An 18,259-nucleotide genomic window follows, 5' to 3' on the forward strand; every position below is an offset into this window, starting at 1 on the left:
CCCACAACTGCCCTCCCCTGCAGGCCTGGTCCCCCCCCAACTGCCCTCCCCTGCTGTCCTGGTCTCCCCCAACTACCCTCCTCTGCTGGCCCGGTCACCCCTAATTGCACTCCCTGCTGGCCTGGTCTCCCCAACTGCCCTCCCCTGAAGGCTTGGTTGCTCCCAATTGCCCTCCCCTGAAGGCCTGGTCCCACCCCAACTGCCCTCCACTATAGGCCTGGTCACCCCCAACTGTCCTCCTCTTCTGGCCTGGTCACCCCTAACTTCCCACAACTGCTCTCCCCTGCAGGCCATCTTGTGGTGGCCATCTTGTGGTGGCCATCTTGTGTCCTGATGGTGGCAGCCATCTTTGACCACATGGGGGCAGCCATCTTGTGTCTTGGTGTGACAGTCAATTTGTATATTATTCTTTTATTAGATAGGATTATTGATTACATTCCCTATGCTATACTTTATATCTGCATGACTATTTTGTGATTGTCAATTTGTACTCCTCAATCCATTCACATTTTTCATTAGTCCCAACACCAACTCCCCTCTGGCAACCATCAGTCTATTTCCTGTATCTATGAGTCTATTTCTATTTGGTTTATTTGTTTAGATTCCATATAAATAGTAAGTGAAATCATATGGTGTTTATCTTTCTCTGACTGACTTATTTCACTCAGCACAATACCATCTAGGTTCATCCACGCTGTCACAATATTTCATTATTTATGGCCAAATAATATTCCATTATATATATGTACCACTATATGTGTTATTGTTCACCTCCTTCTTCTTCTCCTTCTCCTTCTTTTTGCATGGATCTGTCCAATTTTCCCAACACTATTTATTGAATAGATTGTCTTTACCCCCATTTTATGTTCTTGCCTCCTTTTTTAAATATCCATCCATCTATTGATGAATACTTGGGTTGCTTCCATAGCTTGGGTATTGTAAATAATACTACAATAAACATAGGCATGCATATATTCATATTTTCTTCAAATTAGTGTATTTGTTTCCTTGGATATACACTGAGTGGCCAGATTATTATGCGTTCAGAGATCATAATAATCTGGCCACTCAGTGTATATACATATATATATATACATATATATGCATGTGTCCATTTTTTTTCTTCCCCAGGGACATATATCAGAAAAAATATTACAAAAAGAAATTTAAGAGATTTTCTATGCTTTCTTCTAAAAGTTTTATAGTTTCAAGTTACATTTTTAAGTCTTTAATCCATTTTGAGTGTATTCTTGTATATGGTTTAAAAAGGTGATCTTGTTTTCTTCTCCTTCTTCTCCTTCTTCTTTTTGCATGGATCTGTCCAATTTTCCCAACACCATTTATTGAATAGACTGTCTTTACTCCCATTTTATGTTCTTGCCTCCTTTGTTAAATATTAATTGACCATATAGGTGTGCATTTATTTCTGAACTCTATTTTGCTCCATATGTCTGTTTTTAGGCCAGTACCATGCTATTCTGATGACTATAGCCTTGTAGTATAGTTTGATATCAGGTAGCATGATACCTATAACTTTGTTTTGTTTTTTCCCTTTTATTTTGAATTTATAGGTTGCTTTGGGCAATATGGACATTTTAATGATGTTAATTCTTCCTATCCATAAGCACAGTATATTCTTCCATTTTTTTGTATCTTCTTTGATTTATTTTATCAGTGTCTTATAACTTTCAGTGTACAGGTCTTTTACTTTCTTGGTTAAATTTATTCATAGGTATTTTTTTATGCAGTTGTAAATAAGATTGTTTTCTTAGTTTCAATTTCTGATAGTTCATTTTTGGTGTATAAAAATGCAACCAATTTCTGGATATACTTTTTTAAAAATCTTGGTACTTTACTGAATTTATTTATTAGTTCTAGTAATTTTTTTTGTGAAATCTTTAAAGTATAGTATCATGACATCTGCAAAAAATGAGAATTTTACTTCTTCCTTCTCCATTTGGATGTATTTTATTTCTTGTTCTTATCTGACCTCTGTGGCTCAAAATTTCAGTATGATGTTGGATAAGAGTAATAAAAGTGGACATCCCTGTCCTGCTCCTGATCTTAAGATAATTCTTTTAGTTTTTGCCTGTTAAATGTGATGTTAGCTGTTGGTTTGTCATATATAGCCTTAAGTTGAAATATGGACCCTCTATTTTCACTTTGCTGAAAGTTTTTATCATAAACTAGAGGCCCAGTGCATGATTGAATCATGCACGTGTAGGGTCCCCTATGCTTTCGCTTTTCACGGTGGAGCTGGGTGCCAGTCCGCTGGTGCACCAGGCCTTTCAGAAGCCTCCGGCTCGGTGGAGGCTTCTGAAAGGCCTGGTGCCAGAGTAGAAAGGCACCCAGCTCCCCCAGTTTTGATGGTCCGCGGCCACTGAGGGGGGCTACACTGCTGTTGAGAGGCGCAGGGGGCGGGACTCCCGCCCCCTGCGCCTCTCAACGGCCGCTCAGGGGGGCTGCCGCGGACACCTGGCTACCCTGCCATTGAGAGGCGCAGCTGGGTGTCCGCGGCAGGCCCCCTCCCGCCCCCTGCGCCTCTCAACAGCAGGGTAACCCCCCTCAGTGGCAGCGGATCCGTGCCTCTCAATGGCCGGATAGGCCACCCCGAGTCCCGCCTCCCAGCCTCCCGCCGCCCAATCGTGGGCATAGCTGAGTGATGGTAATTTACATGTTACTCTATTATTAGATAGGATGGGAGCTAGATTTTGTCAGATGTTTTTCTGCTTCTATTGACATAATCATACAATTTTTATTATTATTAAATACTAGAGGCCCAGTGCATGAAAATTCATGAACTGGAGGAGGGTCCCTCAGCCCAGCCTGCCCCCTCTCACAGTCTGGGAGTGCTCAGGGGCAGAAGGCGACCTGCCGATCAGGGGTAGGCGACGCCCCATCACACCTCTGCTGCTGCCACAGCCGGCAGCCCAAGCCTCGGTCGGCCCTGGTTACCTGAGCCTCGGGCAGCCCTGGGCGGCTGGGCAGCCGCCATCTGAGGCTTGGCTGCACCTCGGGCCAGCCCTGGGCGGCTGGGGGGCCTGAGGGGACTGGGCGCCACCATCTTGTGGCTGTGGGTGCCACCATCTTTGAGGGTGTGACAGTCAATTAGCATATTCCTCCTTATTGGCTGTGGGCACTGCCATCTTTGCAATGCCATGAGGGTCAATTAGCATATTCCCTCTTTATTAGATAGGATATTTTATTGATTTTTTACAGAGAGGAAGGGAGAGGGATAGAGAGTTAGAAACATCGATGATAGAGAAACATCGATCAGCTGCCTCCTGCACACCCCCTACTGGGGATGTGCCCGCAACCAAGGTACATGACCAGAATCGAACCTGGGACCCTTCAGTCCACAGGCCGACGCTCTATTCACTGAGCCAAACTGGTTAGGGCATGATCATACAATTTTTATCCTTCATTTTGTTTATGTGGTATGTCATTTTAATTGATTTGTAGTTATTGTACCAACGTAACATTCCTTGAATAAACCCCACTTGATCATGGTGTGATTTTTTTTTAATGTATTGCTGGATTCAGTTTGCTAACATTCTGTTGAGGATTTTTGCATCTATGTTTATCAGAGACATTGGCCTATACTTTTATTTCTTTGCGGTGTGTTTAAAAAAAAATCTTTATTGTTCAGATTATTACAGATGTTCCTCTCCCCCCCCCCCCCACACACACACACACTAGCAGCCTTCCAACAGGTTCCCAACCCCACTCCAGGCATTCCCACCCCCACCCCCACTGAGGTCATCCATAGGCATAAGCTCTTTGTCCAATCTCTTACTGCACCCACCCCAACCCCTTCCCCCTGAAAATTGTCAGTCTGCTCCTTTTCTATGCCCCTGATTCTATTACATTCACCAGTTTGTTCTGTTCATCAGGTTTTTTATTCATTTGATTTTTAGGTCCACTTGTTGATAGATATGTATTTGTTGTCACTTTGTTGTTCATAATATTTTATCTTTTCCTTTTTCTTCTTCTTCCTCTTCTTAGAGAATACCCTTCAGTATTTCATATAATACTTGTTTGGTGGTGGTGAACTCCTTTAGCTTTTTCTTGTCTGTGAAGCTCTTTATCTGACCTTCAATTCTAAATGATAGCTTTGCTGGGTAGAGTAATCTTGATTGTAGGTTCTTGCTATTCATCACTTTGTATATTTCTTGCCACTCCCTTCTAGCCTGCATAGTTTCTATTGAGAAATCAACTGACAGTCGTATGGATACTCCCTTGTAGGTAACTAACTGTTTTTCTCTTGCTGCTTTTAATATTCTCTCTTTGTCTTTTGCCCTTGGCATTTTAATTATGATGTGTCTTGCTGTGGTCCTATTTGGATTCCTCTTATTTGGGGTTCTCTGCACTTTCTGGACTTGTAAGTCTATTTCTTTCACCAGGTAGGGGAAGTTTTCTGTCATTATTTCTTCAAATAGGTTTTCAATATCTTGCTCTCTCCTTCTTCTGGCACCCCCATAATTCAGATGTTGGTACGCTAAAGTTGTCCCAGAGGCTCCTTACACTATCTTCATATTTTTTTATTCTTTTTTCTTTTCTGGTTGGGTGTTTTTGTTTCTTCATATTTCAAATCTTTGACTTGATTCTTGGGATTCTCTAGTCTGCTGTTGGGTCTCTCGATATTATTCTTTATTTCAGTCAGTGTATGCTTAATTTCTGATTGGTCATTTTTCATATCCTTGAGGGTCTCACTAAATTTCTCGGAGGTTTCTAGAAGATTCTTGAGTAACCTTATAACCGTGGTTTTGAACTCTATATCGAGTATTTTGCTTTCATCCATTTCTTTCATTTGTGACTTCTTTCTTTGCATCCGCATTTTGGCTGCTTCCCTGTGTTTGTTTCTATGTACTGGGTAGCTGCTAAGTCTCCTTGAGTTGACAGAGTGGCCTTGTGTGGTTGGTGTCCTATAAGGTCCAGTGGCTCAGCCTCCCCAGTCACCTGAGGTGGACGCTCTTGGTGCACCACTTTGTTGGCTGTGTGCACAGTCTTGTTGAAGTTAACCCTTGATTGCTGATGGTATCACTGGGAGAAATTGACCTCCAGGCCAATTGGCTGTGATAACCAGCTGTGTCTACAATGGGAGAACTGCTGTGCAGGAGACACCCTTATGGGGCAGGACTTGCTTCATTGGGGCTTTGGTGCTCACTGAGCCTGCCCCTTGAGTGTGTCTCTTATGGATGTGAAGAGTTGTCATCTGGTATGGTCTCACTCTGGCCACTGGGTACACTGGCTCTTGGATCTCCAAGGAGGTGCAAGGTCAGCCACTGTCACAGAGACATCTGCAGATTCCTCCTCTTTGTATGGGGTTTGGAAGTGCCCAGATGAGGCCCAGCTGTGAAGCAATGCAGGCTGCTGCTGCCGGGCCTTGGGCCTTCTTTTGGAAGCTCTGGGGCTCTCTGACCCAGCTGCAGTTTGACAGGTTTTAGGCGGAAAAAGGACAGGTCATTCATATGCACAAGCAGATGCACACAGCTTGGGTGGGGTTGTAAATTGGGTGGGGCGGGGTCTCTGGGAATCACCAGGGCAGAGCAAACAGCAATGGCTGCCAGTCAGCCCTGCACCAGAGAGGTCCGTGGTTCTCCATGTCCTGCGCCCCTGTGCAGGAACAATGATCGCTGCAAGGACCTCTGAGAGAAAGCTGCCCTCGCATTCCTGTCCCGATGCCAAACAGTCCAGTTTCTCTCCGTATGTGTCTGGGTCCCCCAGAGTCTCACCCAGAAGTGGAGTTCAGAGCAAGCGGGGGCTTGTATCTCCCTCCCAATTAAAAGATCAGCACATCGAGGTGCCAGCACTTTCCGTGCCTCCGCACCTCTTACCAGTCTCAGTGTGCTTTCTTCACCTCTCTAGTTGTGGAACTTCCACTCAGCCAGCTTTCCCGTGGTTCTGGGTGGTAGTTGTTCTGCCTTTTAGCTGTAATTTTGATGTGGTTGTGAGAGGCAGCAAGTATAGGTGTTTACTATGGCGCCATCTTGGTTCTCTGTCTTTGCAGTGTCTTTATCTGTTTTTGCAATTAGGATAATGCTAGCTGCATAAAATGAGTTTGGGAGTCTTCCCTCCTCTTGATTTTTTTGGGTATAGTTTTAGAAGGATAAGTGTTAGTTATTCTTTAAACATTTTGTAAAATTCACCTGGGAAATCATAGGGCCAGGATTTTTGTTTGTTGGAAGTTTTTCTCTTATTACTGCTTTAATTTCATTAGTTGTAATCCCTCTGTTAAGATTTTCTGTTTCTTTTTATTCAGTTTTTGAAGATTATATGTTTCTAGGAATTTATCTATTTCTTCCAGATTGTCCAAATTTGTTGGCATATAGTTGTTAGTAGAATTTCTTATACTCTTTTGTGTTTCTGTGGTGTCAGTTATTCTCCTCTTTCATTTCTGATTTTTTTTTGAGTCCTCTCTCTTTATTGAGTCCAATTAAGGATTTATCAATCTTGTTTATTTTTTTCAAAGAACCAGCTTTTGATTTCATTGTTCTTTTTTGTTGTTGTTTTTGCTTGCTACTTTCACATGGGACTCTGAAGTCCCTGAAGAAATGAAGCTGGGTTTTTATTTGTTTGTTTGTTTGTTTGTTTTGTAAGTGTTAATTCTCACTCGAGGATATTTTTCCATTGATTTTTAGAGAGAGTGGAAGGGAGAGGGAGTGACAGAGAGAAACATCAATGTGAGAGAGATACATCAAATGGTTGCCTTCTGCATGTACCCTGACCGGGCTGTGGATCAAGGCTGCAACCAAGATATGTTCTCTTGACTGTAATTGAACCTGGAAACCCTTCAGTTCACAGACTGACACTCTATCCACTGAGCCAAACTGACTAGGGCTATATTGTTTTATTTTTAACTCTATTCTGATTATTTCTGCTATGATTTTTATTTCCTTCCTTCCACTCATTCTGGGCTTTGTTTGTAGTCTTTCCAGTTCCTTTAAGTGTAATGTTAAATTGTTCATTTGAGATTTTCTTGTTTCTTGAAGTAGGCTTATAATCCTATTAGAGGCCTGGTACACAAAATTTGTGCACAGGGCGGGGGGTGGTGGTCCCTCAGCCCAGCCTGCACCCTCTTGCAATCCAGGACCCCTCGGGGGATGTCCGAATGCTGGTTTAGGCCCGATCCCAGCATTTGGACATCCCTCCCGTAATCAGGGACCGCTGGCTCCTAACCACTCGCCTGCCTGCCTGATCACCCCAATCCACTTGCCTGCCTGCCTGATCACCCCTAGCTGCTCACCTGCCTGCAGCCCCTAACTGCCTCTGCCTCAGCCCCTGCGCACCACAGATGTCGAGAAGGACGTCTGGAGGGTCGTTCGGCTGTCCAGTCTAATTAGCATATTACGCTTTTATTATTATAGATGATTTCCCTCTTAGAATTGATTTCTTTATATCACTAAGCTTTTGGGTTGTTGTATTCCCATTTTCATTTGTCTCAAGATATCTTTTAATTTCTTCTTTGATTTCATTTTTAACCTATTTATTGTTTAGGAGCATGTTATTTAGCCTCCATGTGTTTGTGGTTTTGTGTTTTTTCTTGTAATTGATTTCTAGTTTCATACTATTATGTCAGAGAAGATGCTTGATATGATTTCAATCTTTTTAAATGACTGAGACTTGTTTTGTATCCTAGAAAATGTTCCATGTGCAGTTGAAAATAATATATATTTTGCTGCTTTGGGTGAAATACTGTGAACATATCAATTAAATCCATCTGGTTTAGTGTGTCTTTTAAGGGCATTGTTTCCTTATTAATTTTATCTCTGGAAGATTTATCCATTGATGTCAATGGAATATTAAAATCCCTAATTATGACTGTATTACTGTCAATCTCTCCCTTTATGTCCATCAAGATTTACTTTATGTATTTAGGTGCTCCCATGTTGGGTGCATAGAGGTTTAAAAGAGTTATATCCTCTTGTTAGATTGATACCTTTATCATGATATAATGTCCTTCTTTGTCTCTATTATAACCTTTGTTTTAAAGCCTATTTTGACTGATACAAGTGTTGCAATTCATTTCTATTTGCATGAAATATCTTTGGCATCCCTTTACTTTTAGTTTATGTGTGTCTTTCATTTTGAGGCAGGTCTATTTTAGATAGGATATATTTGGGTCTTGTTTTCTTATCTTCCCTGTCTTTTGATTAGAGCATTTAAGCCATTTGTATTTAAAGTGATTATTGATAGGCATGTAGGCACTTTTACTCTTTGTAGCTATGTTCCTTGTTTCTTTTTAAAAAAATATATTTTTATTGATTTCAGAGAGGAAGGGAGAGCTAGAGAGAGACAGAAACATCAATGATGAGAGAATCATTGATTGGCTGCCTCCTGCATGCCCTCCACTGGGGATCAAGCCCGCAACCAAGGTACATGCCCTTGACTGGAATCAAACCCAGGACTCTTCAGTCCGAAGGCTGATGCTCTATCCACTAAGCCAAACCAGCTAGGGCATATGTTCCTTTTTTCTTTTTTTTCTTTTTTTCTTCTTAAAGAAGACTCTTTAACATGTCTTGTATAACTCCTTTGGTGGTAATGTTATCCTTTAACATTTTCTTGTCTTGGAAGCACTTTATTTCTCCTTCAATTTTAAACAATAGTCTTGCTGGGTAAAATAGTCTTGGTTGAAGGTCCTTGCTTTTCAGCACTTTAAATATTTCATGCCAATTCCTTCTGGCCTGAAATGTTTCTGTTGAGAAATCAGGTGATGGTCTTATGGGAATTTCCTTGTAGGTAAGTAACTACTTGTCTTTTGCTGCTTTTAAGATTCATTTTTTGTCTTTAAACTTTGCCATTTTAATTAAGATGTGTCTTGGTGAGGACCTCTTTGGATTTATCTTGTTTGGGACTCTGCACTTCCTGGACTTCTGTGTCCTTTTCCTTCACTAGGGTTGGAAAGTTTTCAGTCATTATTTCTTCAAATAGGTTCTCAATCCCTTGCTCTATCTCTTCTCCTTCTGGTACCCCTATGATACCAAACTTGTTACATTTCATGTTGTCCAAGAGGTCTCTTAAGCTAATTTCATTTTTTAAAATTATTATTATTATTTTGCTGCTCTGATTGGGTGTTTTATGCTACCTTGTCTTCCAAATCACTGACTTGATCTTCTGCTTCACCTAACCTATTATTTATTCTTTTTTTTTTTTAATTTCTTTATTGATTAAGGTGTCACATATTTGTCCTCATCCCCCCATTCCCATCCCACACCCCTCCCCACGGATGCCCCAACCCCCTGTTGAACTTAACCATTGGTTAGGCTCATATGTATGCACACAAGTCCTTTGGTTGATCTCTCCCCCCTCCCCCCACCCTCCCCTATCCTCCCTCTAGGCCCGATAGTCCGATCGATGCCTCCTTGTTTCTGGTTCTGTTCTTGTTCATCAGTCTATGTTGTTCATCATTTCCCCTAGATGAGCGAGATCATGTGTCACTAGAGATATACTTATATGAACTGAATGTGAGATGAGCAATAATAGTTATGCTGACAGGCAAATGAATCAGTCTGTAGTGAGTTTCTTTCTGGACCAACAGTTCTTTTGAGACCCAATATCAATGTCCACCAGTTCCTTATGTGTACATGTCGGCACTGACCCCTCAGCTCTGGATGGTGGACAAATGGTGGTAATGCAGGTTCGATTCCCTCTGGTTGGGTCTCGGCCGGACCCAGGGGCACGGCTTCATCCGGACCCAGGTGCGCGCGGCTTCCCCCGGACCCGGGACCCAGTCTCACCCGGATCCAGGGGCATACGGCCTCACCCGGACCCGGGATCTAGCTTCCCCCAGCCCCAGGGGTGCGTAGCCTCACCCGGACTCAGGGGCGCGTGGCCTCTCCCAGACCCAGGGTCGTGTGGCCTCACCCGGATCCAGGGGCCCACGGCCTCACCCGGACCCGGGACCCAGCCTCACCCGGATCCAGGGGCACATGGCCTCGCCCAGACCCAGGATTCAGCTTCACCCGGACCCACGGGTGCATGGCCTCACCCGGACCCAGGGGTATTATTTATTCTTGTTGGTATTGTCTTCATTTTAGATATTATATTCTTTATTTCTCGCTGGTTAATTTTTATGGTTTCTATATCATTTTTCTTGCTGTTGAAGTTCTCACTAAGTTCTTATAACCTATATCATGTAGATTGCTTGACTCCATTTTGTTTAGTTCTTTTTCTGAAGATTTCTTGTTCTTTTATTTGGGGCATGTTTCTTTGTCTCCACATTTTGGCTGTTTTTTTGTGTATTAGGCATATCTGCTATGTCTCCCAGTCTTGATAGGTTGGCTTTATGTAGCAGGTATCCTATGGGATTCAGGGGCATAGCCTCCTTGATCATCTGAGTTGGGTGCTCCAGGAATGTCCATTTTGTGGGTTATGTGAGCTCTCCCATCATAGGTGAGTCTTGATGGCTGTTGGCCCATCTGTGCATAAGGTCAACCCTCACTCTGACTGTGAGGATCTATTCAGACCACACCGTACAAGCTGCTGTGTGGGTGTTGACCACACAAATTTGAATCTGCCTCAGTAGGGTGTGGTGTCTTCAGAGATCTCCCTCTGGATGTGCCACTTGTGGAGCTAATTGGATCTTACTCTGATGTTGTCTGACGCTTGTCACTGTGTGTGTTGGTTCTGGGGCCGCTTGGAAGGGATTCTGGTGCAGGTCAACTTCAGACACTGCCTGTGCCTGCCTGGTCCTGGGCAACCTGTTTGGAGCTACAAAGGGATTTATAGTTTGTGGCTGTCTCTGCTGGGCCTGTGTGTGTGTGTGGAATGCATCAAATTACACGCCAAGCCTCACTTCTACCAACACAAAGTTCAGGGGGAGGTCAGCAAAAGGCCCAAGGCACTCTGAAATCCACATCTGTTTGTGTCTGCCTGTCACTGCCTGTTAGACTCAGCCAGGGAAAGATCCTCTGGACGTACTCGAGTTGTGTGAGGTAGGTTTTCAGTGAGTCACAAGGTAGGTGTGAATGTTGTTTGCCTGACTGATACATATTCAAACTCGGTTCCAGTGCTGGATCTGAGGCCACCCCGAACAAAAGTCCCAGGGTATACCAAAGCTAGCTACTATCTGCCACATGCCCACAGACCTTTGTCTTGGAGTGGGGTCTCAGAGAGTTGTCAGGGGGAGGTCAGCAGTGTTTATCAGGCCCAAAGAGACCAAGATTTTGCCTTGGGAAGGGTGGGCTCTGTACCTGTCAGTCACATGTGTGAGAGAAGAAATGCCTCACCCTAGAGCCACACAACTCAGTCTGTCCTGCATTTAGCCTGGCCCTCCTGGAGAGCTCAAACTTAGTGGGGTGAGGCTAGTGGATCTCTTGTGGGAGGATGGTTCAGGTCAGGCTAGCAGGGAGGTGGGTCAAATGGTCCCCTCCCCAGAGCCACACAACTGAGGCTCTGACACCCTGAGTCTGTGCAGACCTCTACACACCCAGATCTGGGCAGCTGATTTCTCCCTAAGGCACAAGCTCCACAGGGCTGGGAGACAGGGAGTTGGGAGGATGAGGCTATTGCATTCCCCCAGGCTGATGCCATATGGAGGGAAGTGCTCAACCCAAGGAAGATGGCATCTGTGGGCAATGTGGCAGATGGACTGAGCACAGGGAGACTGCCAGCTGTCCCTCGGCTCTTTGTCCAGATTCACACAACTGAGTCTTGCTTCCCACAGCTTTAGTCTGCTCTGAGCTGCCCTCCTCTGTTGGAGCTTAGGGTGAATGGATACGAGCTGGTTTTGTGTGCTGGGCCTTTAAAAGGGTACCTGAATTTCTAGGCGATTCTTGTCTTTCCCTGAACAAAATCCCTGATTTAAATGTGCCCTGACCAGGAATTGAATCACGACCTCCTGGTTCTTGGGTTGATGCTCAACCACAGAGCCATACCAGCCAGGCAATTCTTGCTGATTTTCACAGCCAGATATTATGTGGGTTCCTCTTCCTGGCTCTGGAGCTCTAGGCTGAGTTATAATTCTAGAATCTCAGCCAGCCTGTTTTGCATCTCTGCCCTTCCTACCAGTCTCCAAGTGGCTTCTTCTGTAAATTCTTGGTTATAAGACTTACGTTCAGATAGTCTTCAGTTGGTTATTCAAGTTGATTATTTTATATTTTAGTTATAATTCCAGTTTGGTCTGGGAGGAGGTGAGTGTAGCTTCCACCTATAAGGCCGCCATCTTGGATCTCCTGATATCAGTATTTCTGATTGTGGAAAGAATTTCTGGAGCTCTATGAATGCAGTCCTTTTAGTTATTCTTTTCTTTTCTTTTTTTTAATGGAGGTATCTTTATATAGGCATGGCTAATTAAGTCACTGTACTTCTGTGATTCTACATCAGGCATTTTTTGTGGACAGGAAAAATATTAAACACACCTATGCAATTAGTTTCCTAGAGCTGCTGTAACAAAGTACCATAAACTAGATGGGATAAACATCAGAAATTTATTAACTCACAGTTCTGGAGTTTAAAAGTCCAAAATGAAGGTATCAATAGGGCCATGCTTTTCCTGGTTCCTGGTGGTTGTCAGCAATTCTCAGCATTCCTCGGCTCACAGCTGCAGCACATCAATCTCTGCATCTCTTCACATGGCATTCCTCCCTGTGTGTCTGTCTTTCCATCATCTTCCCTCTGTGTGCATGTTTGTCTGTATACCTCTTTTCCTCTTATTACAAATCACCAATCATATTTGATTTAGGGCCCACCTAATTCCAGTATAACCTCATTTGAACTTGATTATATCTATAAAGGCATATTTCCAAAAAAGCCACAAGGTACTATGAGTAGGACTTAACATATCTTTTGAGGGAATACAATTCAACCCACAATAGTGTGTGTGTCTGGAATATATGTAAAAGTTATAATTTAAAAAAAGTAAATATTAAGTGGCATTTTAAAATTGAAAATAGCTTTTCATTATTGTATTTTCTCAATTAATGGACATTAAAAGAATATCGCAGGTAGGAGTCTAGGAGTCTGAGGATATTTTTTTTAATGATAAAAAGAGTTATGCACATCAAAAAGGTTGGGAGCCATTGGTATAGACTTTGTGTCAGGAATAGAATAAGGTAAAACTAGCCAAGTAAGTAAAGTAAAGTATGGAGAGCTTTTAATGACAAGATAAGGACTCTTGGTTTCATTTGTTAGGCAAAGAGAATTACTAGCGATTTTTTAGCAGGTGACATGTATGCATGTAAAAGCTTTTGTGATTGATAAAGTAAAAATTCTGAACCAACAATCTATCCATCAATGTGGGGCTTTATAGGAAAACTAGAAGCCCGGTGCACGAAATTCGTGCACGGCAGGGGGTTGTCCCTCAGCCCAGCCTGTACCCTCTCCAATCTGGGACTCCTGGAGGGATGTCCGACTGCCCGTTTAGGCCCGATCCTGGTGGGATCGGGCCTAAACGAGCAGTCAGACATCCCTCTCACAATCCAGGACTGCTGGCTCCCAACTGCTTGCCTGCCTGCCTTCCTGATTGCCCCTAACCGCTTCTGCCTGCCAGCCTGATCACCCCCTAACCACTCCGCTGCCAGCCTGGTTGATGCTTAACTGCTCCCCTGCCAGCCTGTTTGCCCCCAACTTCCTTCCTCTGCCAGCCTGGTCACCCCTAACTTCCCTCTCCTGCAGGGTTGATCACCTCCAACTGCCCTCCCTTGCAAGCCTGGTCCCTCTCAACTGCCCTCCCTTGCAGGTTGGGTGCCTCCCAACTGCCCTCCCCTGCTGGCCATCTTGTGGTGGCCATCTTGTGTCCACATGGGGGCAGGATCTTTCACCACATGGGGGCAGCTATATTGTGTGTTGCAGTGATGATCAATCTGTATATTACTCTTTTATTAGATAAGATAGAGGCCTGTTGCACGGGTGGGGGCCAGCTGGTTTGCCCTGAAGGGTGTCCTGGATCAGGGTGGGGTTCCCTTGGGGCGTGGGGCGGCCTGAGCGAGGGGCCTGTGGTGGTTTGCAGGCTGGCCACGCCCCCTGGCAACCCAAGCAGAGGCCCTGGTTTCTGGAATTTATTTTCCTTCTACAATTGAAACTTTGTAGCCTGGAGCGGAGCCAAGCCTCCTGCTGATCCCTCCGGGCGGCAGCCATTCCTGTGGCAGTTAATTCACCTTCTACAATTGAAACTTTGTAGCCTTAAGTGGGTGAGCCCGGCCAGGGTGTGCGGAAAGCTTTGCTTCCTCTGTTGCTGCCGGCAACCCTGGCCTGCTCTCTCAAGCTCCATTCTGCCATTTGTTTGAATTTGTTTACCTTCTATAATTGAAACTTTGTAGCTTGAGTGGAGGCTTAGGCCTGCAACGGCTATGGAAAGCTTGGCTTGCTCTGTTACCTGGGAAATCTTGCTCTCTGTGGCCATAGTCATCTTGGGTTGGGTTAATTTGCATACTCGCCCTGATTGGCTGGTGGGCGTGGCTTGGCTGGTGGGCATGGCTTATGTAGCGGAGTGATGGTTAATTTGCATATTACCATTTTATTAGAGAGGATTACCCAAGTACAGTATGGACTATATAAGATCGAGTGTGGAAAGGTCACCAGGCATGAAGTGACCAGTATCTACTCACTGGATGACAATGATAATGAAGAGAATGGGATAAATGCTGGACGTATTACTAAGAAGAAGGGGAAGGTATGATAAGTATGTACATGCATATAGTGCATTTGTATGTATATTTTTTGTGGATGTTTGAAGGTACACATGTGAACTAGAGGTCTTATACAGTATCTAGCTCTTTTAAAATGAAAGAATACTTATTATTTCATTTGATATGTTTAATACATTGATTTGGTGGTTATCTTTCCATTTGTAAATGCAATATTTTTCTAAATAGAAAATTTTAAATGATCGATTTTGACCTGTCTACTTTCTGACACACAGTAGACACTCAAATATTTCTTGGTTGGTAAACATCAACATTTTAGCCATTCCAAAACTGGGTCTAATTTATTAGTGTATATTGAATTTATATTTTCTATCAGTGATTTTTTTGTTTGTTTGTTTTTGTTAATCCTTACAGGAGATTTTTTCCATTGATTTTTAGAGAGTGGAAGGGAGGGAGGGAGGGGAGGAGAGAGGAAGAGAGAGAGAGAGAGACAGAGAGAGAGAGAGAGAGAGAGAGAGAGAGAGAGAGAGAGAAATGTGAGAGAGATACATTGATTGGTTGCCTCCTACATGCAGCCCAACCAGGCTGGGGATCGAATCTGAAACCCAGGCATGTGCCCTTGATGGGGAATCGAGCCAGTGACCCTTTGGTACACAGGCCAATGCTCTAATAATTTAGCAATATTGGCAGGGGTATTTTGTGTCAGTGTTCTATGTTTAGGAGAGAAAGTGGTGGAGAGAAAAAGGTAGAAGTAATAGTAGTTGGAGGAAACTGAAGTTTGAGTTTGGTAAAGAAATTGTAAATACGTACCAAGCTAGTCTAAATGATTTCAACTCCCCAAAACAGGACAAATTCCATCTATTGATCCTGAAAGAATTTGAAAACTAGATTACTGAACAACTTTCAGTGGTCTTTGAGGAGTCATAGAGAAGTAGAAATGCCAAAGGATTAAAAAGCCGAAGGGATGAGAAGATATATTCTCAAAAACACACAGTATATAATTTAGTATTACCTCTAGGTGAGATTAGGAAACGTATCATTCATTAGAAAAAGGAAGCAGTAAATCATGTCATCAGATTAAACACACTATTTTATTTGTAATATAGTTATTGGGAAAAGGTCATGATTCGCATCTCTCTCTATTTTTACTTTAATTTTGCTCAGTACAGAGACAGAGTATATCCAGACTCCAACCAAATAGTTGTTAAGGTCCCTTATGACATCCAATTAGACAAGTCAGTTGTTAGCATAAGACGGTGACTATTTAACAGTTGAAGGATTATACCAAACAGGTGCTCATAAACAATTTAAATTAGTGGTTTTCAAACTTTTTGACTATGATTTGCAGTAAGAAATACATTTTACATCATCTGGTAAGCATACATGTTCAAATGTATGTCTGTTTATGGGTATGTCTATTTACAATAATGGGTGCACTTTGATATTTTCCACTCTATGTTTTTCTATTCTATTTCATTTACAAAACTGCTGGTTGCAACCCACTAAGTCTATTTCATGACTCACTAATGGGTTGGGACTCTCAGTTTGAAAAATGTGAATTGATTTCTATCCGAATGTTTTTAGTGACTACAAAGCTGTTTTTACCCTGTTCAATTGAATATTTGAATGAAGACAGAAGAAATGTTTTCAAATTTGCATAGAGGAATAAGGTCATTTTTTTTCCATGAAATTATTAACAGTTTAAAATTAAATAGAAAATTAGAGTCTTAACAGGTCCTTGAGGTGATTCTGAAGCACAGTGAAGTTTTACCACCATCACTGAGGCAAAACCTTCAACTGAGGACTTGGGGGATAAGAAGGAAGGACAGGATAGCAGTGAGGTTCCCTTGAAAGTGAAAATACACCTCAAGAAACTCAAAGAATCATGCTGCCACAGACAGAGAGTTCCAATGGATTCACTCAGGTTTCTCTTTGAAGGTCAGAGAATAGCTGATAACCATACTATTAAAAAACTGGGAATGGAGGAAGAAGATGTGATTGAAGTTTATCAGTAATAAACAAGGTCATTAAATGGGTTATTCTTTTTATTTTCCCTCAGTCCTTTTTTATTTTTAAAAATAGTTCTTTTGTAATGTGGTGTTCAAAATGGAGTTGAAAACTGCCTCCCCTCCCCGCAATCTCTTTAACATCTGGTAATGTGAATTTTAGTGCCCATCATCATTCATTATTTGTTTTCATTGTGCTAATTTTTGGTGATCAAACTTCAGCCCCCTTCATATTGCCCTCTCCTTTTGAAATATTACATGTGTGCACAGGGAGACCACCTTTTCCAAGACTGAATTTTCAGGCTGTGATAAATAAGGTGGACTAATGCAAGTCTGCACAATGACTTTCTAACTGGCCTGGAAGTTCTAGTATGTGATTGTTTCATCCCTAGATTATTACTTTCAGTGGGAGATGCAAGTTTTTTAGAAAACTGAACTGTGGAAAAATGAGCTTTCCTCAACTTAAAGCCACTTTTAAAATATGAAGGTCTGGATCAAAAGAAGAGGAATATCAGGTTGGAGTCAAGATGATAGGTAAGGTGAGAGTAAAGACTAACTCCATAGATGGCTTCGCTGAAGAGAAAGCATTTTAAGAGTAAAGAAAAATCTTGTCAGAAGATCCCAGAAAAGTTCTAAATTTAATTAGCAGTTAATAAGGTTATCCATGCAGAAGTGTGTACAATAACACACAGATCTTTTTTATTTTATTTGTACCTTTTGGCCTGGGATATAGTTTTTAAATGGACATTATCTGTACCAGGTTCATTAAAATAAACAAAATATTTGTAAAAATTGTACTAATGTTTATTCTATTTCTTATTGTACAGAAAGAAAAAGAAAATGTCTTAAACAAGATCTTTTTGCACAATACTGGAAATTATTGTTTGTACATAGTACAAATGAATTTTTTCTTCAGTACTGTACAATGATGATGATCATGACTTTGGTGCACTGGAAGTTACTGAGGTGCCTTCTATATTAAGGATTTAATTAAGGCCAAAATATTTCTTACTCAGTGTTCTGTTTTTTTTTTTTTTTTTTTTTAATGTGGTATTTCTCTATGGTGCTTATTTATGACAGTTACCCAATCATGTTGAATAAGTGGGCATGCCAAAAATTTAAAACAGAAAATCTGAAAAGTAAATTAGATTTAAGTATATATGTACATTTCTGCACTTTATATCTCAAAAACTATGTGTAAAACCAATATTGCAGATATGCTGCTGCTTTAGAGCAGCATGTTTAGAAACAAAGTAAAACATTAACAGAATAAAATCTGTTGTGTTTCAGATGATAAAAAACTTTAACATAAGAGGAGAAAGGGACCAAATTTTTTGAGAACCTACTATATGCCAAACATAAATCACTACTGTGATATTGTTGAAAAACCATGACCCTAAGCAAAGCAAACCAAACTGATTTGATTTGGATTACCTTAGGGGCTATAATTCCAAAGGATGAAAGTTTCCCTCTTTTTTTACTGGTCTGAACTTACCTAGAATTTGGAGTACTCTGTTCAGAATAAGTTTAGAGGACAGTGAGAAACCTGCTTTTTAGAAAACACATGAAGGAAATAGGAATATTCAGCCTGGAGAATTGCCGTTTTCATTCATTAATTTTTGAACATGTTTATTAAATATAAATTAACAAGCCAGGCATGGTAGGTGC

The sequence above is a fragment of the Cnephaeus nilssonii genome (assembly GCF_951640355.1).
Source record: "Cnephaeus nilssonii genome assembly, chromosome: 8".
NCBI lineage: Eukaryota > Metazoa > Chordata > Mammalia > Chiroptera > Vespertilionidae > Cnephaeus > Cnephaeus nilssonii.